Source organism: Dendrobates tinctorius, unplaced genomic scaffold (assembly GCF_039654945.1).
Source record: "Dendrobates tinctorius isolate UK_male_01 unplaced genomic scaffold, ASM3965494v1 ptg000016l, whole genome shotgun sequence".
NCBI lineage: Eukaryota > Metazoa > Chordata > Amphibia > Anura > Dendrobatidae > Dendrobates > Dendrobates tinctorius.
Window position 1 is genome coordinate 19,761,733 of NW_027361684.1, and position 26,503 is coordinate 19,788,235.

Genomic DNA, 26,503 nt, shown 5'->3' on the forward strand with positions numbered 1-26,503 from the left:
AACCTGTTAGCAGGATTGTGCTGAGTAACCTACAGACAGTGTCAGGTCGGCGCCATTATACTGATTAAAATGATACCTTGGTTGATGAAATCCATCTTGTGGTTATTGTTTAATCCTTATTTTCAGTTTTGAGTTAATTATATGCTCATGTCTTCATGTGGTGCTCTGTTTAGGTATTCATAATGAAGACTGCTGACAGGTCACTGATCCCTCAGTCACCTGCTCCCTAGTTTACATAATGAATATTATGCATACTGTACATATTGAAAAAAGAAACCTTATGCAGGTAGGTGCCATCCATGGAAAAACTGAAAATAAAGATTAAACAACAACCACAAGACGGATTTCATCATCCCAGGTATCATTTTAATCAGTATAACGGCGCCGACCTGACACTGTCTGTAAGTTACTGTGCCCAATCCTACTGACAGGTTCCCTTTAAGAGTAGAGGTGAGTGGATTTCTTGAAATTCAAATTTGTTGTATTTTTGCCAAAGAAGAAGAAAAAGAAGGAACTCTTTCAGCACTCTACTGCACTTACTGTGCTTGCCATTGTGCATATCCCGCATAAAGAGGAGCAGCAGCTGGTTCACTCAAGTTTTCGAACAGAATTTATGCCTGCTATAATTGGCGAGCAGTTTCGCTTACTCTCAGTTATTTTATTCACCCAAAACCTCTACATGATGGAGCACTGTTTTTTTTGTCTCTTTCATTTGGTTCAATTGAATAAAGAAACATATTTATCTGATGTGATTATGATGTGATTTGTGGGGGTTCCCAGCCCCTGAAAGCCACTTGAGAACCTAAAAAAATAGGTTTCTGAAAGTTTCTTGAAAATATATGAGTGCCTTTATTGTCCTAAAAAAAATAAATGGATCGAAAAACATTACCAAAATAATGTTGACTTAAGGTGAATGTTAATTATTAAATGGAACCTGCCACCAGGTTTTTCCCATATAAAGGAGGGCCAGCACCTGTATGACGTCATATACAACATTATCAAATGCTTCATATAAATCCCCAATTCACTGTGCATAACACAAAAAATAGCTTTTATTATAATCACCTACGGCATGGTCCGGTTTGATGGTCTTAATATGCCGCCTCCTCTCTTCTTGCAATCGCTATCCTCCTTGCTTCGCGTGGATGACGTGTCCTACGTCATTCACACAATGTCCTCCATCCTCCATCGTGCTCCTATGCTGAGAGCAGAGAAAAGTATGCCGGCCCAGGGAGCACGATGGAGGACACTGTGTAGATGACGTAAGACGCATCCACATGAAACAGGGATGGAGGACGGCAATCGCAAGATCGCATTGGGGACTTATATACAGCATTCTACAATGGCACTGACCCTACTTTACATGCAAAAAACCGGGTGATACATTCCCTTTAACTAATTTGTGTTGTATGACTATCTGTTTTAAGAGTAAAAACATTACGATGTACAACAAAAAATTATATTGTGATACCCTATTAGCCAGAAAAATTGATGTACAGTAGAGCCCAAAAGTTTGGACACACCTTCTCATTCAAAGAGTTTTCTTGATTTTCATGAATATGAAAATTGTAGATTTACTCTGAAGGCATCAGATCTGTGAATTACCACATTTGGAATTATATAATTAACAAAAAAGTGTGAAACAACTGAAAATATGTCTTATATTCTAGGTTCTTCCAAGTAGCCACCTTTTGCTTTGATTACTGCTTTGCACCCTCTTGACATTCTCTTGATGAGCTTCAAGAGGTAGTCACCGGAAATGGTCTTCCAACAGTCTTGAAGGAGTTTCCAGAGATGCATAGCACTTGTTGGCCCTTTTGCCTTCACTCTGCGGTCCAGCTCACCCAAAACCATCTCGATTGCGTTCAGGTCTGGTGACTGTGGATTCCAGGTCATCTGGCGCAGCATCCCATCACTCTCCTTCTTGGTCAAATAGCCCTTACACAGCCTGGAGGTGTGTTTGGGGTCATTGTCCTGTTGAAAAATAAATGATGGTCCAACTAAATGCAAACCGGATGAAATAGCATGTCGCTGCAAGATGCTGTGGTAGCCATGCTGGTTCACTATACCTTCAATTTTGAATAAATCCCCAACAGTGTCACCAGCAAAGCACCCCGACACCATCACACCTCCTCCTCCATGCTTCACGGTGGGAACCAGGCATGTAGAGTCCATCCGTTCACCTTTTCTGTGTTGCACAAAGACACGGTGGTTGGAACCAAAAATCTCAAATTTGGACTCCTCAGACCAAAGCACAGATTTCCACTGGTCTAGTGTCCATTCCTTGTGTTCTTTAGCCCAAACAAGTCCCTTCTGCTTGTTGCCTGTCCTTAGCAGTGGTTTCCTAGCAGCTATTTTACCATGAAGGCCTGCTGCACAAAGTCTCCTCTTAACAGTTCTGGTAGAGATGTGTCTGCTGCTAGAACTCTGTGGCATTGACCTGGTCTCTAATCTGAGCTGCTGTTAACCTGCGATTTCTGCGGCTGGTGACTCGGATGAACTTATCCTCCGCAGCAGAGGTGACTCTTGGTCTTCCTTTCATGGGGCGGTCCTCATGTGAGCCAGTTTCTTTGTAGTGCTTGATGGTTTTTGCCACTGCACTTGGGGACACTTTCAAAGTTTTCGCAATTTTTCGGACTGACTGACCTTCATTTCTTAAAGTAATGATGGCCACTCGTTTTTCTTTACTTAGCTGCTTTTTTCTTGCCATAATACAAATTCTAACAGTTTATTCAGTAGGACTATCAGCTGCGTATCCACCAGACTTCTGCACAACACAACTGATGGTCCCAACCTCATTTATAAGGCAAGAAATCCCACTTATACAGTGAGAGTCTGCTTTGAAACAACCACTTGGGGAAGTGCTGCAAGATTCCTATGGTGATGACATGGATGGTCTCACACACTGTATAACGGACTACATTAATTTCTGTGTAGACAACACGGTACCCACAAAAGTAGTGAGGTGCTTCTCTAACAACAAACCATGGATCAGCCCCAGAATAAAGGCTCTTCTCAAAGAGAAGAAGTTGGCCTTCAGATCAGGTGACAAGGGCAGGCTGAGAGAGGTTCAGAAGGATCTGAAGTATCTAATCAGGCAGGGAAAGGCTGATTATAAGAGAAGGATTGAACTGAAATTGTCACAGAAAAGGATCCATGAAGTCTGGGAGGGTCTAAAGTCTATATCTGGGCATAGACAGACTGTCTTCAGGATGGTTGTAGATAAAGAGGGGCTTAATGAACTTAATCTATTCTTCAACAGATTTAATCACACACTGGCTGCTCCTGCCCCTGCATACCATTCACACCTCTCTGCTACAATAACCTCACCCCCTGCTGCAACTTGTCAACTGAGCCAGGGTCTGTTCTTCACAAGTACCCAGGTTGCAAAAGAACTGAATAAGATCAAAGTTTTGAAGGCTGCAGGTCCTGATGGCATCAGTGCAAGGCTAATCAAAACCTGCGGGCACCAGCTGAGTGAGATCATTACATATATGTTCAATATGAGCCTGAGAATGGGTATAGTACCAAAACTGTGGAAATTATCGTGTGTGGTACCAGTTCCGAAGAAACCTTATCTGAAAGACCTTAATGACTATAGACCTGTAGCATTGACATCACACCTGATGAAGGTATTAGATAGATTGGTTCTCACACGTCTCCGTCCTCTAGTGAGCTCGGATATGGACCCTCTCCAGTTTGCCTACAGGCCGGGCATTGGTGTGGATGATGCCATTATCCACCTTCTAGATAGGACACTCTCTCACCTGGAGAAACCTGGGAACACTGTGAGAATAATGTTCTTCGATTTCTCAAGTGCTTTTAACCCCATACAGCCAGGTCTACTGAGAGACAAGCTGGGCCTTGTTGGTGTGGACCTCCAACTCTCCACCTGGATCCTTAACTACCTCACGAACCGACCTCAGTTTGTAAAGGTTCGGGACAGTGTGTCAGACCCAGTGATCTGCAATACAGGGGCACCTCAAGGTACAGTTCTTGCCCCTTTTCTCTTCACACTGTACACTGCAGATTTTAGGTGCAACTCATCTAGCTGCTACTTGCAGAAGTATTCTGATGACTCTGCAATAGTAGGCCTCATCACAGGAGGAGATGAAAGAGAGTACAGAGATACTAACCAAGCTTTTGTGGAGTGGTGTCAGAGGAACCACCTTAGGATTAATTCCGGGAAGACCAAGGAATTGGTGGTGGACTTTCGCAAGGGCAAAAATCCACCAGTAGTGGTGAACATTCAGGGAAATGACATTGAGATAGTCGACACCTATAAGTACCTTGGTGTGATCCTCAATAATAAGCTTGACTGGGCCCATCACTTGGATGCAGTGTACAGGAAGGGCCAAAGCAGGCTTTATCTGCTCAGAAGGCTGAGAGCCTTCGGGGTTAGAGGGGCACTCCTTGCATCCTTCTTCAACTCTGTTGTGGCATCAGTCATCTTCTTTGGTGTGGCGTGCTGGGGTAGTGGCATATCAACCAGGGACAGGAATAGGCTGGACAAACTGATTAGAAGGGCCAGCTCTGTCCTGGGATGCCCCCTTGACCCAGTTCAGGAAGTAGGTGACAGGAGGATACTGGCCAAGGTGAGCTACATGGTGCAGAATGATTCCCATCCCATGCATGAGACCGTGACAAAGATGTGCAGTACTGTCAGTGACCGGCTACTTCATCCTAAATGTGAGAGGGAGCGCTTTCGAAAGTCCTTCCTTCCTGCTGCAGTTAGGCTGTATAACCAGCACTGTCCAAAACGGAGAACGACCCAAACAGAGAACTGATAGATCCAAAGTTGTGACAGTCCGGTTACAATTTTTTTTATTTTTTTTTCGTATATGTACCTTCCGTCAATGTAATGCCTTTATGCATCTGTATCTGTACTTGTTCCTGCCTTGCTGCTGTAATGCTCTGAATTTCCCCATGGTGGGACGATTAAAGGATTATCTTATCTTATCTTATCTTATTAAACCTGACAGGGCACACATGTGAAGTGAAAACCATTTCCGGTGACTACCTCTTGAAGCTCATCAAGAGAATGCCAAGAGTGTGCAAAACAGTAATCAAAGCAAAAGGTGGCTACATTGAAGAACCTAGAATATAAGACATATTTTCAGTTGTTTCACACTTATTTGTTAATTATATAATTCCACATGTGTTAATTCATAGTTTTGATGCCTTCAAAGTGAATATACAATTTTCATAGTCATGAAAATAACGAAAACTCTTTGAATGAGGTGTGTCCAAACTTTTGGTCTGTACTGTAAATACTTTAATATCCAAACAAGACTTTTTTGGGCATAAAAGTATTTACAAGGGTAAAAGTTTAAAAATGACAATTTTCTGTAAACTTTGTTACTTTTTAAAAACCTTAAAGCATATAGACCTTAATGTAAAAATGATGTAATGTACAATATGACAAAATAAGTTTCAGAATCACTTAAATAGGTAAAAGCAGGTACTCCATATTGCAAAGTAAAGTGACACATGTCAGATTTGAAAAAGAGGTCTGTGCCCTAACATAACAAATAGGGACATAATGAGGTTAATAGCTGTTGTCCCAATTTTTAACATCTCGTAACAATTACTTAACATTATTAAACTTTTCTTCTGAATAGGAAAATAGAACATGTCATTGTGTAATGAGGATGGTCCCGTCTCCGCAGGGAGTCCTTTGCCTCACTTGAGTGCCAAAGCACGTAGCGATGTGCTGCTCTACAAGCATTGCCGGACTCACACTACTTAACATTATGTGAGGTTTGTGTTGATTTACAACAAGTATAGATATTGTGAATCACATTCCTCCCTGTTAGATTTCCTTGACACCATTGAAATCGGTTCATAATAAGAGCTTTCATGTCCAAGGGATTTAAGAAGAACTCAACAAAGCAGCCAAATGTCTGAGGCCTTTCTCGGAAATGTGTCAGGGGGGAAGGCATTAAGAATCTGCCCAAGTACACATCTAGGACAAAAGGCAAAGTAAGCAAAAGGTCCCTTGTCCAACCATCGGAGACATGTACGAGATCTCTACACTACATTTCATAAAGGTAAGTAATGTATGGGATGATGAAAATTCACGGAGAAGGATTTTCATAGATAATCTATTATATGTACCGTAATTCACACTGCCCAAATAGATTTTTAGAACATAACTAATCTCAGAACTTTTTTTGATTAAGTTCCCATCTGTGTTTATGGCATTTTCTTAAAATATTGAGTTGCATTTATCTCTCTACTGTGCAGATGGATGAGTTGTAGATCAAGGATGATTCAATAGGCTTACATGCCATCCTGTAAAAACCACAGAAAATATGTCTTATCACACTGGGGTTCACAATTTAAGACCATATATAATGGACAGCAGTAGAGATGTTGAAAATATCCTACTTTGGAGCTACAGTATCACTGATAAAAGCTTGGAAAGCTACTGTTCCCTTCACTTCTACAGGCAAAGAAGAATCCACTTTATTCTCTTATCAGGTTGAGTTTGCTATTTGATACAGTTCATTTCAATATCATTCAGCCTTATCTGTGGTTTACACAGACAGATAAACCTACTGTGTGATGTGAGGTCATCTGAAGACACTAAAAGGGTTGAGTTAAAGGACTATTTCCATTTCCAAAATCCTATGCCAATTCATAATAGGTGTAATAATAATATCAGCAAATACCTCCAGTTGGAAATGTAGTATAATTTTTCGGATTCGCTATGTCTCTTTCCTCATGTGCAGGCATTGCAGGACCTTAGTATGTCCATGGTTACGACCACTAGCAGCTAGCTAACTGTCACTATATCGGTGGTCGTAACCATGGATACCTAAGATCATGCAATACCTGCACATGAGGAAAGAGATAGTGAATCAGAAAAACTATACTACATTTCTAATTGGAGGTATTTGCTAATATTATTATTATTGTACCTACTAGATACTGGGCTAGGATCTTGGAGATGGGAATACCCCTTTTAAGTTTGAGATAAAGTACAGAAAGCTTTAAATAGCTTTTATAAGCAGTTCTTGTGTTAAAGAATCATACATCAGAGCAAACGTTTTACTAATATCCTTGTAAAAATAGACTCTGAAAAGTTTAATGTCAATGCTAGTCTGTACATGCTGACATAACCCAATAGTAGAGCTAATAATCACATTGATTGGGGAGGTACATAACATGCTAGACTTTCAGCTCTGTTTGTTTCCCTTGGAGATATAAAACAATAAATGTTCAGCTTAGGAATTATTCTGCCACCTGTTGTAACGACATTTACAGACAACATTCATGGAAGAAGAAATCAGATATTGAAATCAATATTTTACAGATTGTACAGACAAACAGGTTATTGTATAAGTCAATTTAAGGAAAAGTATAAATGTTAATTATGATAACTACTATAGGTATGAGATGAGGTTTTTCATAAAATTGAAGTTTTCCATGAATGCTTTATACACTTATTTGTAGACAGGTAGTGGTCTGAGCTTCCTAACATTTCTTTCTCATAGTTCTATTGCCGACTTAAGACCCCCATACCTATTATACACTGCTCAAAAAAATAAAGGGAACACTTAAACAGCAGAATATAACTCCAGGTAAATCAAACTTCTGTGAAATCAAACTGTCCACTTAGGAAGCAACACTGACAATCAATTTCACATGCTGTTGTGCAAATGGAATAGACAACAGATGGAAATTATTGGAAATTATCAAGACAAACTCAATAAAGGAGTGGTTCTGCAGGTGGGGATCACAGGCCACATCTCTGTAACAATGCTTTCTGGCTGATGTTTTGGTCACTTTTGAATGTTTGTTGTGCCTTCCCACTCGTGGTAGCTTGAGATGGACTCTAGAGCCCACACAAGTGGCTCAGGTAGTGCAGCTCTTCCAGGATGGCACATCAATGCGAGCTGTGGCAAGAAGGTTTGCTGTGTCTGTCAGCATAGTATCCAGAGGCTGGAGGTGCTACCAGGAGACAGGCCAGTACACCAGAAGACATGGAGGGGGTTGTAGGAGGGCAACAACCCAGCAGCAGGACCACTACCTCCTCCTTTGTGCAAGGAGGAACAGGAGGAGTTCACTGCCAGAGCCCTGCAAAATAACCTCCAGTATGCCACAAATGTGCATGTTTCTGCACAAACGGTTCGAAACAGACTCCATGAGGATGGTCTGAGTGCCTGACGTTCACAGATGGGGGTTGTGCTCCTCCTGTTCCTCCTTGTACAAAGGCGGAGGTAGCAGTCCTGCTGCAGGATTGTTGCCCTCCTATGGCCCCCTCCACATCTCCTGGTGTACGTGTCTGTCTCCTGGTAGCGCCTCCAGCCTCTGGACACTACGCTGACAGACACAGCAAACCTTCTTGCCACAGCTCGCATTGATGTGCCATCCTGGATGAGCTGCACTACCTGAGCCACTTGTGTGGGTTGTAGAGTCCGTCTCATGCTACCATGAATGTAAAAGCACAACCAACATTTAAAAGTGACCAAAACATCAGCCAGAAAGCATTGGTACTGAGATGTGTTCTGAGGTCCCCACCTGCAGAACCACTCCTTTATTGAGGGTGTCTTGATAATTGCCAATAATTTCCATCTGTTGTCTATTCCATTTGTACAACAGCGTGTGAAATTGATTGTCAATCAGTGTTGCTTCCTAAGTGGACAGTTTGATTTCACAGTAGTTTGATTTACTTGGAGTTATATGCTGCTGTTTAAGTGTTCCCTTTATTTTTTTGAGCACTGTACTAATATTGACATGTTCAGCAGACAATCTAATCTGTAGATTAGATTGGCGCCGGCTGACTACAGTCAGGAGAGATGTTCATTGTGCATTGTTCATGTTCAATCATGGACTGCCATCACTTTCAAACCCATTTGTGTCAACTTCTGTGCATGTTATCAGGCCAAAATCACCAGGGTATGTGAACTTTTGATCAGGGTCATTTGGATGTTTTGGGTTGTAATTATGATTTAAAAAGAGAAAACACAGTAGTTTGACAATAAATGGCTTCACCCAACCACTAACCATGAGTGGAGAAAAAGTTTTGGTGTTATCATTCATATTCTCTGAAAAAAGGCCAAGAAAGCAAAAATTCTGCTGGGGTATGTAAACTTTTGAGCACAACTGTATATATCTATTCTATCTATTCTGTTCTATCCTGTCACTTTGTGATTTTACTGTATGCAGCACATGAATTGCCGGCTTTTCAAATGCGATTGGTGTGTAAAAATTTGACAGCGCTCGCATGGTCCGACTGCTGTGTGAGTTTTTTTCTTGCACCCATTGACTTCTATTGTGGGATGTGATCCGATTTCCAATTACAACCGCAGCTTTTTTCCAGTCTGATTGTCATCCGATCTGAGCTGGAAAAAGAAAAAGCAGATGAACGCACAATGGTAGAATAACATTGGTCTGAACACAATCCGAATTTTAATCGGATTGCATTCGTCTGATTTCATAGCAAGTGGGAATGAGCCCTAAATGTTGATATGATAACCTCTGAACAGGCCACTATAGCTGGAAGACTTTAAGGCCATTATTTGGCCATGAATTGCCATGGCAAATATCAGGACCACATGATCAAAATCTCAGGGTGCCAGTGGGGTTAAAGAGGAAGCCCCAATACTTTGCTAACCATCTAGATGCCGTAGTCACTATTGCCAGTAGCATTTAAGGGGTTAAACGGCCATAAACAGTGCCAACACTGATCGTGGCTGATGCAGCAAGTTGTCAGCATTAATGTACAGCCGACAGCTGCTGGATTGTCAGTCTGGATGCTAGTCTCCTATATCGCAGGTCAGTAAAAAAACGTATTGGTGGTTACTAAGGGGTTAAGAAACACAACATGCTAGGATATACGGAAGGTTTGCCATCCAGTCCTGCAAGTTAGTGGTTCTATTGTACCTGGGATTTCATGTTGATAGAACTGGCATCTGTAGCAGAAGAACAGGTTCAGCTTTTATTTCCTGCTCCTGATTAAATCTTTTGCGTCATCAAATAACATGATTGCCTTATATTTACTTTGTATTAAATATTACATTTCCATATCCATGTAGTATGGAAATATGTAATATCTATGGTGGATTCACACATAAATTATCACAAAATCACTGCAGTATAATGCAACATAAATGCAAAAATGACCCACCTAAAGGGAACCTGCCAACACATTTGTACAAATAAAAGTAGTGGCATGTCTCTGTAAAAGCTTGCCTCTCCATGGAGGGAATACATTTTTGTTCAAAATCGGTCATGAGAATTCTAGCATAAAAGCTATAGGAAAAGTAGAGAGGAAGTGCACTGGGGATGTCTCTGTACTTGGTCTGCTTCTTCCAAGTGCACTGACATATCCACAATGCACTTCCAGGCTGATTTATATTTGGCTTCTATACTAGATTTCTCAAGACTATAACACATCAGATTTGTACAAAAAAATCTATCATTTTTATTCAGGCCACTAGTTTGCTATGGTTCTGTATTAGGAACAGAAAATTGCATTCATGCCAGGGATGGATCCATCACCTGACGCACATGACAGATACCAACGGTACCAGATTCACTTCATTGACTGATAATGGTTAATGATTATCCATACAATTTGAAGTGCTAAATGGGGGACATTATACTGCTTACAGGGTTATGAGGGAGCCATTATAGTGTTTGAAGGGCTATGTGGGGGCCATTATAGTGTTTGATGGGCTATGTGGGGGCCATTATACTGTAGGCAAGCAATTATACAGAGTAGAGGTTTGTGTGAGGTTCATCATGTTGTGTCGGGACCATTATGCTGTTTAGAGGGCTGTGTGGGGGCCATCATATTGTGTGCAGGGCTTAGTTAGGATCAGGCATCAATGTCCATGGTACAATTCCTGAGCAAGTAGGTAAACTATTTACAAGTAGGGTTTTGACCACACATAGTCCTGTGGTCCTGCTGTCCATTGAAACAAAATAAAATATTAAAAAAGTCTTACAGAGTCTCTGTAGGCACAAAACTTAAAAAGGTTGCATATTTACATTTTACCATTTACATTAGTTATTTATAAACAAAACCTTAAGGGTGGTATACTTTGGGTACTACGGACAGACCTACGTAGCACTGGTGTTGTTGGGGACCTTACTGGATGTCTTGTGTTAGCTGCTACTGGTGTAGTGTGTGTTGTACTGGCTACACTACTGGTGGTTCTGCGTAGCACAGGGATACTAGATTTCCTAGGACCACTTCTACTCACTGTGGGCATGACAGATTCACCACTGGCAGGGTGAGAATTCTCTTGTGCCACTGCTGGTGTGGCATCCGCTGCTTGTACTTGCTAGTTTTCAGGGTGGTCTTGAGTCACTTCTTCTTGCACTACCAGTTGGGGAAAGGTCAAAACTGGCACCACTATGGCTTGATTTGCTCTAGTCCAATTTGCAGGGAATTCTCCGAGTACAGTCTTGACCTTTTCTTCTTCTTCTATGGGTTAAAGGTTGTTTTGTTCTCCCATCCTTTCCTTTAGCTGGTCAGGGCACAGTTTCAGATGATCCCTCGATACTGCTGATGAGGTTTCTCCTCCATCCTTACTGATAAGGCACACTTTGGTGTTGTCAAAGTTTGAAGGTAGGACAGTGTAGGGTTCAGCTTCCCATTGGTCATCCAATTTATGCATCCTTCTTTTCCTCTTTAGGACTTGTTCTCCTGGTGACAAGGGAACTGCAGGTGCATGTTGATTGTAGTTCTTTTCTTGCCTCAGCTAGACTCTTTTCTACACACTCTTGTACTCTTCGGTACTGCTGCTGCCTCTCTGTGTCCCAGTCAGCATCTGGTGATGTTACCTCAGGTGTCAGGACTCCCATATCCAAATCAATAGGCAGCTTGCCAGGCCTCGCTCTCATTAGGTAGCCTGGAGTGCAGTTGGTGAAATTCACAGGAATGTGATTGTAGAGGTCTACCAGATCTGGCAACTTTTCGGGCCACAGATTCCTCTCTTCCAAAGGCAAGGTCTTCAGTAGATCGATTACCACTTGATTCATTTTTTCACACATGCCATTGGTCTGTGGATGGTACGGTGTTGTCCTGATTTTCTTGCAACCGTACAAGTTACAGAATTCCTGGAACACTTCTGCCTCAAAGGCTGGACCTTGATCTGTAAGTACTCACTCGGGATATCCGTGTGGTCGACAAAAGTGCTGTTGGAATGCTCTGGCTGCTGTCCTGGCTGTTTGATCATTGACAGGCACGCCTACCAGAAATCTCGAGTAGTGGTCAACGATGGTAAGAGCATAAATGTAGCCTGAACGGCTTGGGACCAGCTTCACATGGTCCAGGGCGACCAACTCAAGTGGTTGTTTGGTTATTATTGGCTGCAAAGGAGCTCGCTGGCTGTTACGGTTCTTTCTGCGCAGGTTACATTGTCCACACTCCTGGCACCAATTTTCAATGGCCTTCCTCATACCAGCCCAGTAGAATCTCTCCCGGAGCAAGGCCTCCAACTTCTTCCATCCGAAGTGTCCAGCTCCAATGTGGTATGCTTCCAAGACCATTGATGCCTCCCTCTTTGGGACTACCACCTGCCAGACCAACTCATGAGTGCGGGCATTGATACTCCTCTGGCACAGCTTTCCCTCGTAGAGGAACAGCTGGCCTCTTTCCTTCCACAACTGCTGGGTTTCTTCAGGAGCATCTGGACTTTGGCGTGAGTCAGCTTGCGACAGTAGCTCCTTTACTAGGCGGACTGCGGGGGTCGCTATCCTGCGTTTCTGACCAGTCATGATGAGGCAATGGATTTAGGGTGGCCTCTTTCACGATAGACCGTCTGTTTCTCACTCCTTGGGCATGTTGGGCCGCAATTGGCCGGTGGAAGGCAGGTAACTCTATTTCTTGGAGTGCCTCAGGGTCTTCTCCTGCATCTGGCAGATTTGGAATTCTGGACAGCGCATCAGCATTGGCATTCTTGTGCCCCGCTCGGTACTTGATGGTAAATTCATAGTTAGACAGCCGAGCCATCCATCGCTGCTCCAGTGCACCTAGTTTGGCAGTTTCCAAGTGAGTCAATGGGTTGTTGTCCGTGAAGATGGTAAACTTGGCTGAAGCTAGGTAATGCTTGAATCGTTCAGTCACAGCCCAGACTATGGCAAGGAACTCCAGTTTGAAGGAACTGTAGTTGTCAGGGTTCCTTTCAGTGGGACGAAGCTTCCTGCTGGCGTAGATCACTCTTTCTTTGCCATTCTGTACCTGTGACAGTACTGCTCCCAGTCCCACGTTGCTGGCATCAGTGTACAGAACAAATGGTTGGTCATAATTGTGAGGCTGGGAGGACTCCAAGGGTGAACCCACAGGACCGTGACGACGAACCTACCCCCGGGCGAGCGGGTGAGGTGTACCACCCCCTATACAGGGAGCATTTGGGGCAGGCCCGGAGGAGACTATTGACGCTGAAGTTGATACCTTGGGGACAACTGGAGGAGTAGATAGGCAGACACTGGGATAGAATGCAGACAGAACCATCCGGTGAACACAGGAAGGACAGCTGCAGGACTAAATGGATAGGAGGACCGGGGCACAGGAGCAGGCAGGATCAGATAGGAGAGGCACACATGGGAGTAGGCAGGAATGGTCTGGACCGGCGGGCTCTGGAAGACAATACAAAGGCGGTGAGAGCTCAGCTGGAGAAGCAAGGCGGTAAGCTAAAGCAAGACAGGGAGCTAGACAGGATTAGGAGGAACGGCGCGCCCGGAGATCACGGGCAACGCGGAGCCAGAGAAGGAGGAAGCGGCAGGAGTCGAGAGCGCGGTGGAGGCGACGAGCATGGAACTAGCTGGAGCGGGTGCGGTAATTATGTCAATAATCTGGGTAGGCCAGAACTTCATCTCCTGTGAGAGCCATTTTCAGTCGAGTGAAGGACCTCTCCAGTTCCTCATTCCATTCAAATGTAGAACTCTTCTTCCTGGTTTTCTTTGGCTGGCCCACCAGAAGATTTTGCATAGGTGTGGCTATCTCAGTGAAGCCTTTGATGAACCTTCGGTAGTAGCCTACCAACCCGAGGAATTGACGTACCTCATGGAGGTTGCTGGGCTTCTGCCAGTCCCGGATGACAGTGACTTTGTCAGGATCCAGTGCCACACCTTCTGCATTCACTACATGACCGAGGTACTGTATCTTGGGCTTCAGGAGGTGGCATTTATATGGCTTCACTTTCAAGCCAAAGTTGGACAGGGCTTCGAACACCTCAGCCAGGTGCTTCAGATGGTCTTCATAAGTCTTGGAGAAAACAATGACATCATCAAGGTACAACAGGACTGTCTCGAAGTTCTTGTGTCCAAGACAGCACTCCATTAGCCGTTGAAATGTCCCAGGGGCGGTGCAGAGCCCGAACGGCATGTAGTTGAACTCACAGAGATCCATTGGGGTAGTAAACGCTGTTTTCTCCTTGTCTGCCTCTGCCACGGGAACCTGCCTATACCCACTAGTGAGATCTAAGGTGGAAAAATAGTTAGCAGTTTTAAGTGCGGCTAATTACTCCTCAATTCTGGGTAATGGGTGGGAATCCTTATGTGTAATGCTGTTAATTTTTCGGTAATCAACACACATTCTCATGGTACCATCCTTTTTTTTTCACAAAGACCATTGGAGCTGCCCAGGGGCTACAACTATCTCTGATCACCCCAGCCTCCTTCATTTCCCGCAACATACTTTTGGCACATTGGTATTGTGTTGGGGGTATAGGCCGCTACCTTTCTTTAATGGGTGGATGATCTCCAGTGGGGATATGGTGTTGAAGCCCTTTTGCCTTCCCAAAGTCTAGAGGGTGTTTACTGAATACCCGCTCATACTCCTGAGTCACTCGGTAAATCCCACTCTTTTGGTATGAAGGGGTGGAGTCAGTTCCCACATGCAGCTGCTGACACCACTCTTCCAGCTGCTTTACAGAGCCATTGTCCTCCACCTGGTCGGATGAGACCAAGGGCTCTGCGGCCTGTATGGCGTTGTTGCTGACAGTAAACAGCTTAGCAACTGTGGCATACCGAGGTATTATGGCCTCCTCCTCCCCACAATTCAAGAGGCGTACTGGTACTCTCCCTTTGCGGACATCGACTACCCCTCTGGCTGTCAGGACAGTGGGCCGGCTATCAGAGTACACTGGCTCTACCAATGCTTGGTAATCTTTTCCTCTGAGGCCTATGGCTGCCCGACACCAAATTAACATTTCACATCTGGGGGGTATCGCAATGGGGAAAGGATCACTCACTCTGACGCTGACAATTTCTCCGCCCAACAGTTCTACCTGCTGTCTTTGCATCAGGGCCTTGATCTCCTTCTGCAGGACTTGTTGTTCACTGGAACCAGCAGTCTCAGCCACCTGTTGCAACAAAACACAATAACCTCGGCAAGACAATTTTCAATCACATTAGTACCTAGGGTCATCATTGGGTTACATTCTCGTCGATCAATGTCTACAACTATCAGACCTTGAGATTTTAACTCTACTCGCCCCACTTTAATGGTAATCTCTTTACATCCTACTTGCGGCAAAGACTGACCATTGCTGGCAACTACTGTGAGTTCATCACTTGGGCCGCGAGTAAGTTCAGAGTCAGCCCAATACCGCTTGTAAAGGATATATGGCATAGTTGTCACCTGAGAGCCAGTGTCCAGCAAAGTGTTCATGGGGATGCCGTCAATCACCACTAGGAGGACCGGTCGCCCTCCAGCATACTTGGCTCGCCATTTCTTTGGGCCTTGTGGTCCTACTCCTGGGGGTTGGCCCTCTGCCCCAAGGGTTGCTTGTTTAAATAACAGAACCTTGCAATGTGGCCTGCCTTGTGGCAGTGATGACAGATGGGACGTCCGTCCAGGTCATAGCGATCGTTGTCTCTCCCTCAGCGTGGCGGGATCCTCTTCTTCCGTAGCCATGGGACATCCTCTGGACTGGAGGCCAGCTGGATCGTCCAGCATTTACCAATCTTCAATATAGTAGCAAAAAAATGAAGGCAGCTCACCATTTAGACAAAATGAAAAAACGGAGATTAGACCTACCGGTAATATTGTTTCCAGGAGTCCATCCTGACAGCACCATGGAGGTTGTCCTTCCTTTCATCCTTATAGGGACAGGAAATGCACGAGAGGTTAAAGGTCCCCTCCCACTCCCACAGTCCAGTGATTTTTACAAGTACCACGTCAGTATGGATGCAATTATTATTTATTGAGATTTTGTACAAGCATATTATTACATACAAATCATCGGGAGGGAACTACCAGTGCTGTCAGGATGGACTTCTGTAAACAATATTACCAGTAGGTCTAATCTCTGTTTTCCAGGGCGTCCCTCCTGACAGCACCATGGAGAATACCAAAATAGGAATTCATTAGGGTGCAACTACTGCTTGTAGCACTTTACGACCGAAGGTCGTTTGGCTAGCTGCTAACATGTCCAATTTATAGTGTCTACAGAAAGTGTTTAGTGTAGACCAGGTGGCGGCCCTACATATTTGCTCTACAGAGGCTCCCGCCCTCTCTGCCCATGACGTTGCTATCACCCTACTGGAATGAGCTCTTAGCCATTCTGGTATAGGTAATCCCTCGGCCTCGTATGCTGAGGAGATAGCTGACGTTATCCACCTTGCTAAGGAGTGTGTAGATGTTCCTTTACCCTTATTTCTAACCCCATATTGGACAAACAATTTTGTGTCCTGGCTCCACTCTCGAGTGGCGTGTAAGTAGCGTGTGACCGCTCGAATGACGTCTAATGAGTGAAAGAATTTTTCTTTATCATTTTTCGGGGATGGGCAGAATGAGGGTAGGACTATCTCCTGGTTTAAATTCTGTGGAGATACTACCTAAGGCTGGTTTCACATTTGCATTTTTTTTCGCGGTAATTTAGCGCTAAATAGCGCATGCGTTTTTTTTTCCTATACTTTGCATGGGATGCGCTTATGTGTGCATACACATGCGTTTGTACGCGTTTTACCGCGCATGCGTTTTTTTGCGGTATGCGCTCGGGCGCACAAAATGCAACTTGTTGCATTTTTTGTGCGTCCGATTTGCCTCAAAAAAACGCATGCGCGCGCAATGCGTTTTTTTACAGCAAGACACCCATTATAAGTCTATGGTGAGCATATGTGCGCATTGGCATGCTTATGTATGCGTTTTTTTGCACATGCGTTTTTTTTTTTACCATTAGTTTAGACAATGGAATTTAGGGGTTTGGGTAAAGTTAGGGTTAGTTAAGGGGGTTTAGGGTTAGGGTTAGGGTCAGGGTAAGGGTTAGGGTTAGGGTTAGGGTTAGGGTCAGGGTTAGGGTTAAGTATGGTTTGGTTAAGGGTTAGGGTCAGGGTTAGGGTTAGGGTCAGGGTTAGGGTTAAGTATGGTTTGGTTAAGGGTTAGGGTCAGGGTTAGGGTTAGGGTTAGGGTTAGGGTCAGGGTTAGGGTCAGGGTTAGGGTTAAGTATGGTTTGGTTAAGGGTTAGGGTCAGGGTTAGGGTTAGGGTCAGGGTTAGGGTTAGGGTTAAGTATGGTTTGGTTAAGGGTTAGGGTCAGGGTTAGGGTTAAGTATGGTTTGGTTAAGGGTTAGGGTTAGGGTCAGGGTTAGGGTTAGGGTTAAGGTTAGGGTCAGGGTTAGGGTCAGGGTTAGGGTTAAGTATGGTTTGGTTAAGGGTTAGGGTCAGGGTTAGGGTTAAGTATGGTTTGGTTAAGGGTTAGGGTTAGGGTTAGGGTCAGGGTTAGGGTTAGGGTTAGGGTCAGGGTTAGGGTTAGGGTTAGGGTTAGGGTCAGGGTTAGGGTTAAGTATGGTTTGGTTAAGGGTTAGGGTCAGGGTTAGGGTTAAGTATGGTTTGGTTAAGGGTTAGGGTCAGGGTTAGGGTCAGGGTTAGGGTTAAGTATGGTTTGGTTAAGGGTTAGGGTCAGGGTTAGGGTTAGGGTTAGGGTCAGGGTTAGGGTTAGGGTTAGGGTTAAGTATGGTTTGGTTAAGGGTTAGGGTTAGGGTCAGGGTTAGGGTTAAGTATGGTTTGGTTAAGGGTTAGGGTCAGGGTTAGGGTCAGGGTTAGGGTTAAGTATGGTTTGGTTAAGGGTTAGGGTCAGGGTTAGGGTCAGGGTTAGGGTTAAGTATGGTTTGGTTAAGGGTTAGGGTCAGGGTTAGGGTTAGGGTCAGGGTTAGGGTTAGGGTTAGGGTTAGGGTTAAGTATGGTTTGGTTAAGGGTTAGGGTTAGGGTTAGGATCAGGGTTAGGGTTAGGGTCAGGGTTAGGGTTAAGGTTAGTTAGGGTTTGGGTTAGGGTTAAGTATGGTTTGGTTAAGGGTTAGGGTCAGGGTTAGGGTTAAGTATGGTTTGGTTAAGGGTTAGGGTTAGGGTTAGGGTCAGGGTTAGGGTTAGGGTTAGGGTCAGGGTTAGGGTTAGTAAAGTCATGGTTTGGGTTAGTGTGAGGGGCCACCTAATGTTGGAAAAAAACGCAAACGCGGTAAAAACGCACTACAAACGCATACAAACGCATAAAAACGCTGCGTTTTTTTCATGCATGCTCATAAAAATGCTTGAAAAAAACGCAGCAGTTGTATGCTTTTGTATGCGTTTTTCAATGCGTTTTTTTGCGGGAAAAACGCGCTGCAAAAAAAGCAAGTGTGAAACAGGCCTTAGGGAGGAATCCTGGGTTGAGTTTTAGTACTATGTGGTCGTCAAATATCTGGATGTAGGGGTTCTGGACTGACAGGGCCAGAATCTCACCCAGCCACTTGGCTGAGGTGATGGCTACTAAAAAGACAGTTTTCTGTGTGAGCATTGAGAAATCTATCTCTGATATTGGCTCATATGGGGGTCTGCATAGAGCGTTAAGTACCAGATTTAGGTCCCACGGGGGAACTGTTTTCCTTAACGTGGGTCTCAATCTCTGGATGGCCTCTGTAAAACGCGCTATCCATGGATGAGAAGCCAAGGAGAGATCAAAGAAAGTGCTTAAAGCCGCTATCTGGACTTTCAATGTACTTGGCCTCAGACCTTTATTAAATCCTGCCTGGAGGAAGACATGGATCTGAGGGATATCTGGACGAGACAGGTCTATGGGGGTACTACCACCTTCTGAGCAGAACTTCCTCCAAATCTTATGATAGATTGCACTCGTAATGGGCTTACGGCTGGCCTGCATCTTTGAGATCACCTGGTCAGAGAGGCTTCTGGATAATAGGATCTCCCTCTCAGGATCCATGCAGCCAGCTGTAGGTTCTCCAGATTTGGGTGCAGAACTGAGCCCTGTGAAAGCAGGTCCTCTGTCATTGGTAGATGGAGCGGCCCCTCCTGAGCCATCTTTTCCAGGAAGGGGAACCAACTTCGCCTGGGCCAGAAGGCTACCACTAGCATCACCCATGCAACTTCCTCCAGGATCTTTCTGAGGACTCTCGGTATTATAGCAATGGGAGGGAAACCCATATAGCAGTCCCCTTTCCCATCTCTGATTCAAGGCGTCGCCCCCCCTCTGGATGGTCCGCTGGATTGATTGAGATGAATCTCTGCAGCTTGGCATTCTTTCTTGTCACGAAGAGGTCCAGCTGGGGGGGTTCCCCACCGATGGCACAAGTCTCTGAATATGTCCTCTTTCAATTACTACTCGGTGGCTCGGACTTCTTGTCTGCTCAGATAGTCGGCTATAATGTTCCTGGAGCCTTCTAGATGTACCGCTGATATGGAGTGAACGTTGTTCTCAGCCCAGTTGAAGATGCGGGCTGCTAGGTCCTGAAGCTTTCCATGTCTCAGTCCCCCCCTAATGGCATAGGAAAGATACTGTGGTCACGTTGTCTGACATGACATTTATATGCTGGTCTTGTAGACTCGACCTGCTTCTTTTTAGTGTCTCCCAAATTGCTCATAGTTCTCTGTAGTTTGGGTACTGGGAACTGATGTTTCCGGGCCAAGTTCCTTGAAGGTATTCCTTCCAGATGGGCCCCCCATCCTTCCCTGCTGGCGTCCGTGACAATAGTTACGCATGGCGACAGGATCCAAGGCACACGCTAGCTGATATTCCTGTGACTGATCCACCACCTCAGAGATGATTTTAAGGCTGGGGATGGCCGAATCTCCCTGTCCAGAGAGGCCTGACGTCTGTCCCATTTTGCCAGGATTTCTCTTTGTAGGCTTCTTGTGTGAGCCTGGCTCCTCATCACGCAGGGTATGCATGCTGTCAGGGTACCTAGGATCTTCATTGCAGCCCTTATGGATATTCAATCTCGCCAGAGCTGACGAACTTTGCTCATGATGGGTTTCTTTTTTACTTCCGGTAAAAACGAGATTCTTCTTTTGGAATCTAACATGACTCCCAGGAATTTTTTCTGGGTACCGGGCTGCAGGTCTGACTTGTCTTTGTTGAGGATCCAACCTAAGTTCTCGAGTGTGGCAATTACTGAGACTACTTGCTTCTTTAACTCCGATGCTGAGTGGGATATTACGAGGAAGTCATCCAGATATGGCACGATGATTATGCCATTTTGTCTTAAGTGTGCTACGGCGACCAGCTTCATAAAAACCCGAGGTGCTGAAGCTAGCCCGAAAGGAAGAGCCTGAAACTGAAAATGGTAGTACCCGCTTCCTATTTTTAATGCAAATTGAAGAAACTTCTGAGAGTGAGGGTGGATGGGAACCTGATAATATGCACTTTTTAGATCTATTGTGCACATTGCGGAGTTCCGATCTATCAGCGGGATGGTGGTTTTTAGGGACTCCATTCGGAACCTTTTGTATCGGATCCATTGGTTTAGTGGCTTTAAATTTATAATAGTCCGACTCTCCCCCGATGGTTTTTTTTTACTGTGAAGAGAGTTGAATAGTGGCCCTGACCTCTCTCTGTTTCTGGAATCAGAACCACTACTTCCGACCTTAGCAGGTCTTTTACATCTGCCCATATAGGGTCTATAAGGGTTTTGGACCGGGGATTTGCTGGGGGGGTTTTGTGAATTCGAGGGTATAGCCCTGGGAGACAGTATTGAGAATCCACCGGTCCCGGGAGACGAGTCCCCATGCCCCCGAGAAGTGTTTGAGGCGACCCCCTACTGGTATGGCGTCATTGTCTCCTGCTCCTGGAACTTTGTCCGGAGCGAGAAGGGGGGCCCAACTCTTTCCTCCTTTCGGGTATTCCCAGCAAGCTGATCTCCCTTTCCCTCTATATTCCTGCCTCTGGTAAGGGCGGGACCTCTGAAAATGGAAAAAATTTTTTGTTTTTTACCTCGGGAAACCCTTTTTTGTTATCAGAGGCATTCTCCAGTATTTTATCTAAGGCTGGCCCGAATACTATCCCACCTGAGAAGGGTATGGCACATAACTTATTTTTCGACTGGTAATCCCCTGAGCAGGTTTTCATCCATATGGCTCGACGAGTCGCATTGGATAAAGAATTATTCCTGGCCGCAAATCGCACAGATTCAGCTGAAGCGTCCGCCAGGAATCCGGTTGCGATCCTCAACAGGGGAAGACCTTCTAAAATATCACCTCTAGGGGTTTTCCCTTTTAATTGGCGCTCCAACTGGTCAATCCATAGATGCATGGATCTGGCGACCGATGTGGCGGCTATGTTTGCCTTCATAACCGCCGCAGAGACCTCCCAAGCCCTCTTTAGGAGCCCGTCGGCCTTCTTGTCCACGGGTTCCTTGAGACTAGAGGAATCTTCAATGGGAATTTAAGTCTTCCTTGACACGCTGGCCACCGGGGTGTCGATTTTAGGAACTTTATCCCAAATGTTAATGTCCTCCTGGTTAAATGGAAGTCGAAGTTTAAAGTCTTGAGGCACGATGAGTCTCTTCTCAGCGTCCTCCCACTCCTCCAGAATCATCGTACGGATATGGTCAATAACGGGGAAGACTTGGCGAATCCTAGCTCTTAGGCCTCCGTACATCTCGTCCTGGGTGGACTGAGTCATTGGGGCTTCCTCAATCTTCATGGTGCTTCTCACGGCACCAAGAAGCTCGTCTGTGTTTTCAGAGGAGAAGAGGTATCTTTTTCTCATCTTGGGGGGTTCTGAGGTGATCTCGTCCTCCTCCTCTGAGTCCATACATGGCGACTGGATATCCTCGTCCGATGACCGATCGGACTCCCATTTTGGTCTCTTAGCCTGGGGCTGGCTGGAAGACTGAGTAGGTAGCAGTCCTGAGACGGCGGCCTGGACCTCCTCTCTGACCATTGTGCGCATCTCAGCAAGGAAAGAGGCCTGTTCGCCTCTGATGATCCTGAGGGTGCACTCTTCACATAGGGTTTTTTCCACGACCCCGGTAGTTTGCTGGCACAGATGGGGCATTTATTGGCTCTGCCTGATGTCCTGGAGGTTGATGCTGCAGGAGTCGGTGCCGTCTTTTCCTAACATAAAGCATGGGAGTTTTTTTTAATTAAAGCTCCTGTCTTTAATATGCCCTGTCGGTCGTGCCCACTACTTACGGACGCTGGCTGCTCAGGCTGATCGCCCGTTTTCCCCACGTTCTCCATGAAGGTGTGTGGTTGTGGTAGACCTGCATGGCCTGCCCTCCCCGCCACTTTATCCTACCTTGCCTTAAGTGGGTCGATTGATCCTCATGCCGTCTGCCGCTACGCCGCTCTGCTTCGGGATCTGATGCGTCCACGCTGACGCGACTGGAAGTCATCATCTGGCGCCCGGAAGTGACGCAGCCACCTTGGATGATGCGGCGTGTGATGGCGGGAGCCGAGAGCCCCGCTGAGAGGAAGCGGCTCTGAGTCCTGGAGCCCCACTCCATGGGACATTTGGCTGAGAACCCCCCTTAGGGGGGTGTCGCCCCAGACCACTTGACAGGGGGAAGGTGGAGCCCGGACCCCCGATCCCCCTGACCCCATTCCTTTGTATACGGTAAGAGCTGGACGCCGAAGCTGTTCCTCCACGGCGTCTCTCGTGCCTGTCCTTACAGAGACAGGAAAAACACTGGAGTGTGGGAGTGGGACCTTTAACCTCTTGTGCATTTCCTGTCCCTATAAGGATGAAAGGAAGGATAACCTCCATGGTGCTGTCAGGAGGGATGTCCTGGAAAATAGCGGTTTGGTTCCCCTGGAAAAAGATTCTCAGTAGAACTGAAATGTCGCTGAGCCCCAATGGGCTATTTAAACACTATTTTTTCATTTTGTAAATGGTGTGCTGCCTTCAGTTTTTTGCTACTATATATTTTTACATTTATATATACAGTATATATATGAAGAGGTAAAGAAACATTCTAATCTGTGCTGTCCTGCAGCCAGGGTGACGTCTGTCAGTGCAGTGCATTATACTGACCACTAGAGTTGAGTGACTTTGGTCGGATTCCCCATTGACTTGCATTGGGATCGGGTTTCGGACGAAACGCCGACTTTTTTTGCCCTAGTCGGACCAGTTTCATCTGACTCAAATTTTGTTTCATTCGGGTTTCACGAAACCCGATCCGACCAAAGTCGCTCAACTCTACTGACCACCCATGTCAGTCCCTCTATCAGAGGCACCATGAGGTTTATGGCAGCTGCTTTGCATTGACAGAGACACCTTCTGATCTGTTTAAAAGTTCAAGTAGCCGCCATAAATCTACTATGCCTCAGCAAGACACAAATATAAGATATGAAACCATCCAGGACCTGAGCAGCGTCCAGCCCCCTCCTCACTGCACAGACACCTCTGGGCCCTGTGTGCAGGCATCAGCCTGAGCTCCTACTTACAGCAACATCCTGTCTCCTGTGCTGCTCCTCTAATAAGGGGCCAGGACTGTAGTCGTGACTAGAAACACTGAAGTATCTGTGTCTCGACCTTCCCTTACAGAAAACTGTATTCCTTTTCTCAGCGTACCTGCATCTCCAAGTTCAGATCCCCCCGAGCACTTCACAGGCAGCGACGGCCCCTCTTCCAGGCAACCCCCAGTAATGGACACACAGTCCAGGATACTTGAACATTCTCTTTACTTAGTACTGCAAATGTTACATCCACAGTTGGCACATCATAGAATTCACTTGTTTCCTCATCTTTCCCTGCTTTGCTGACGCTTCTGTGCAGTAAACGCCCGGACCGGACCGTCTTAGACTGCTCCCCAGTTCCTTCCTGGCCTAACCTCACCATGATGACAATTCCTTCTGCCTGTTTCGCTCCAGACTTGAAATCATCAGTCACCCGGTTTGGTTGCCTCTGGTAAAGCATCTGGCCCATCTGTACCGATCTCGTTGATGCTCCAACTTCCTTCAACTCCTCACCCCAACCGACTCCTGCCCTAAAGGCGTCCTCCCATGCGATGAGTCGCCACTAGAGTTGAGCGAAACAGGTTGGCCAGATTCATAAGTCGCCGACTTATGGCAAAGTCGGGTTTCGCCGACCGAAACCCGACCACAGCGTGAAGTCGGCCATGCGGTCGGCAAAACGAGCGCCAAAGTTGGATTTCCCAGAATGCTTGCATGTGACTTTTTTCAGCCACTGAGCAAGGATGTACACTGTGGGCAACAAGATGACATGTGCAGCGTCCGGGGAGAGAGAGATTTCGCGCACTTTAAAAAAGCGGTCCGGCATGTAGGTGTGTTTACTGTCCTCCACTCCCTGCCGACTTTGCTTCCCCATTGTTTTGCATTGGGTTTCGTGTTTCAGTTGGACCTTCGACTTTTCACGATAGTTGGCCGATTTAGTTCGACTCGACTTTTGAGAAAGTCGGGTTTCATGAAACCCGACTCGACCCTAAAAAAGGCAAAGTCACTCATCTCTAGTCGCCACATCTTTCTTCTCCTGTACTGGCCCATTGCAATGACGTCCAGTGGCCGTGGATAACATGGGCTGCAACTATTTAAGGTTGTGTGGCTGCCAAGCTGTCCTGGGCCTATAGCCCATGTGGACTCTTCAGGCACCCTGGCCCCATCTGACTAAACTTCCTAAAAACTCCTGTCTTAACACCTGGCAGCCCCTCCTACACCTAACCCTCTATACACACTACAACCTACTTTAACCGTGCACACTAGTATGCCCCATCTAGTGGCCCACAAAGAAACTACACTTACCCTTATCTATGAGAACTATAATACTAAGGTGCTCCCCTCTAATGTCTGAAGGGTGCACTTCACTTTCCCTAAACTCCTAAACTGTACATGAGCCATAATAAACATTATTACATTATATTAAAGGAACACAACATAATATACATAATCCTACAGAGAATGGTAACACATGTATGAATGTGGCAGTACCATAAATGTGAGCGGTAATACATATTGCTATGTAGACATTACCAACATTAGCACATGTAAACATCAACACACTGAGAACAATTCTATCTCACCCCCCTACACTCTATGGCGGGAAGAAGCAGGTGCCTTGCGTTGTGACATCAATCCTGCAGACACAGCGTGCAATGTGGGCATGTCTGCAGTTTGCAAGAGTGCCCATATCCAGAGTCCGGAGGACGAGTATACTCCTCTCTATTGAACAGACAGTGGTAGTGCAGGGAGATCATGTTTCCTTAGACTACAGTGGAGCTTAACTACATCGGTGTGCAGCGCACTCCGACATAGTTAACAGTGGCAGTAGCTCTGGGTGGGCACCCTCATAGCAAGGGGCGACCGCACCCTCGCCCCCCTGGTAGCTACACTACTGGGTTGACTACAAAGTCTTTATATATATATATATATTTCTTTGTGTGTGTGTGGGGTGGGGGGGGTGGATTAACACTTCTCCTATAAGGCCCCATGATTTCTATGTACACCCCTGGCCGTCACCTAGCTCTCCCAGTCTCAGCAGCAACCTCAAGCTGTATAGTTACTGAGCTGTAACACAGCTTTTACAACCACAGCAGCAGCCTCAGAGGGTATGATCACTGAGCCGTAACTAAGCTTCTCCTCAACTGAAATTCAAAATGAACCTGTACATTCTTGTGGAGTGTAGGAGGATTGTACCCATTGTCAGGTTCAAACCAAATACCACAAGGGAGCAGTGCTCAGCAATAAGATGAGAGCAGAAAAGAGATGGCAATTAATAATGCACCATTTCATGTATATTTTTCATCATAAATTGGACACTTATCCTAAAAATTAGTTTTTCCCAACCAGAAATGAATGACAAACAGTAATCCATGTTTCACCAACAAAAATGTGACCATTAAACAAAAGCACAAAGAAATGACATCAAATGTTTATTGGAATGGCTTCCGCTATACCTGCAGACTAGTGATGAGTGAACATTCTCGGATAAGGTGTTATCTGAGCATTCTCTGGTGCTAACCGAACCTTCGAGTCCCCGCGGCTGCATGTCTCATGGCTGTTCGACAGACGCATGTGGGGATTGCCTGTTTGTTAGATAATCCCTGCATATGTTGAAGCTGTCGAACATCCGTGACACATGCAGATGTGGGGACTCGAACATTTTATCCGACCACGCCAAAGACACTCAGTTAGCACCCGAGCATGCTCAGATAACACCTTATCCGAGAACGGTCACTCATCACTACTGCACAGTCCAATATTGAGCTCAGTCCTTAAGGGCATGTCACACTAAGCGATATCGCTATCAATATTGCTATAACTTGTGACGTTATAGCGATATTGCTAGTGATATCGCTGTGTGTGATACTTACCTA

The 26,503-nt window shown here is 45.6% G+C and overlaps 1 protein-coding gene across 1 annotated transcript in view; it reads left to right on the plus strand.

The window, feature by feature from the left end:
* Positions 1-5,764: 5,764 nt before the first annotated feature.
* SLC13A5 (solute carrier family 13 member 5) overlaps positions 5,765-26,503 on the plus strand; it is a 157,945-nt gene continuing 137,206 nt past the window's right edge. The window contains exon 1 of the mRNA XM_073565550.1: positions 5,765-6,050. The gene's annotated coding sequence lies outside the window, so the exon portion shown is untranslated. The remainder of the gene's footprint in view (positions 6,051-26,503) is intronic.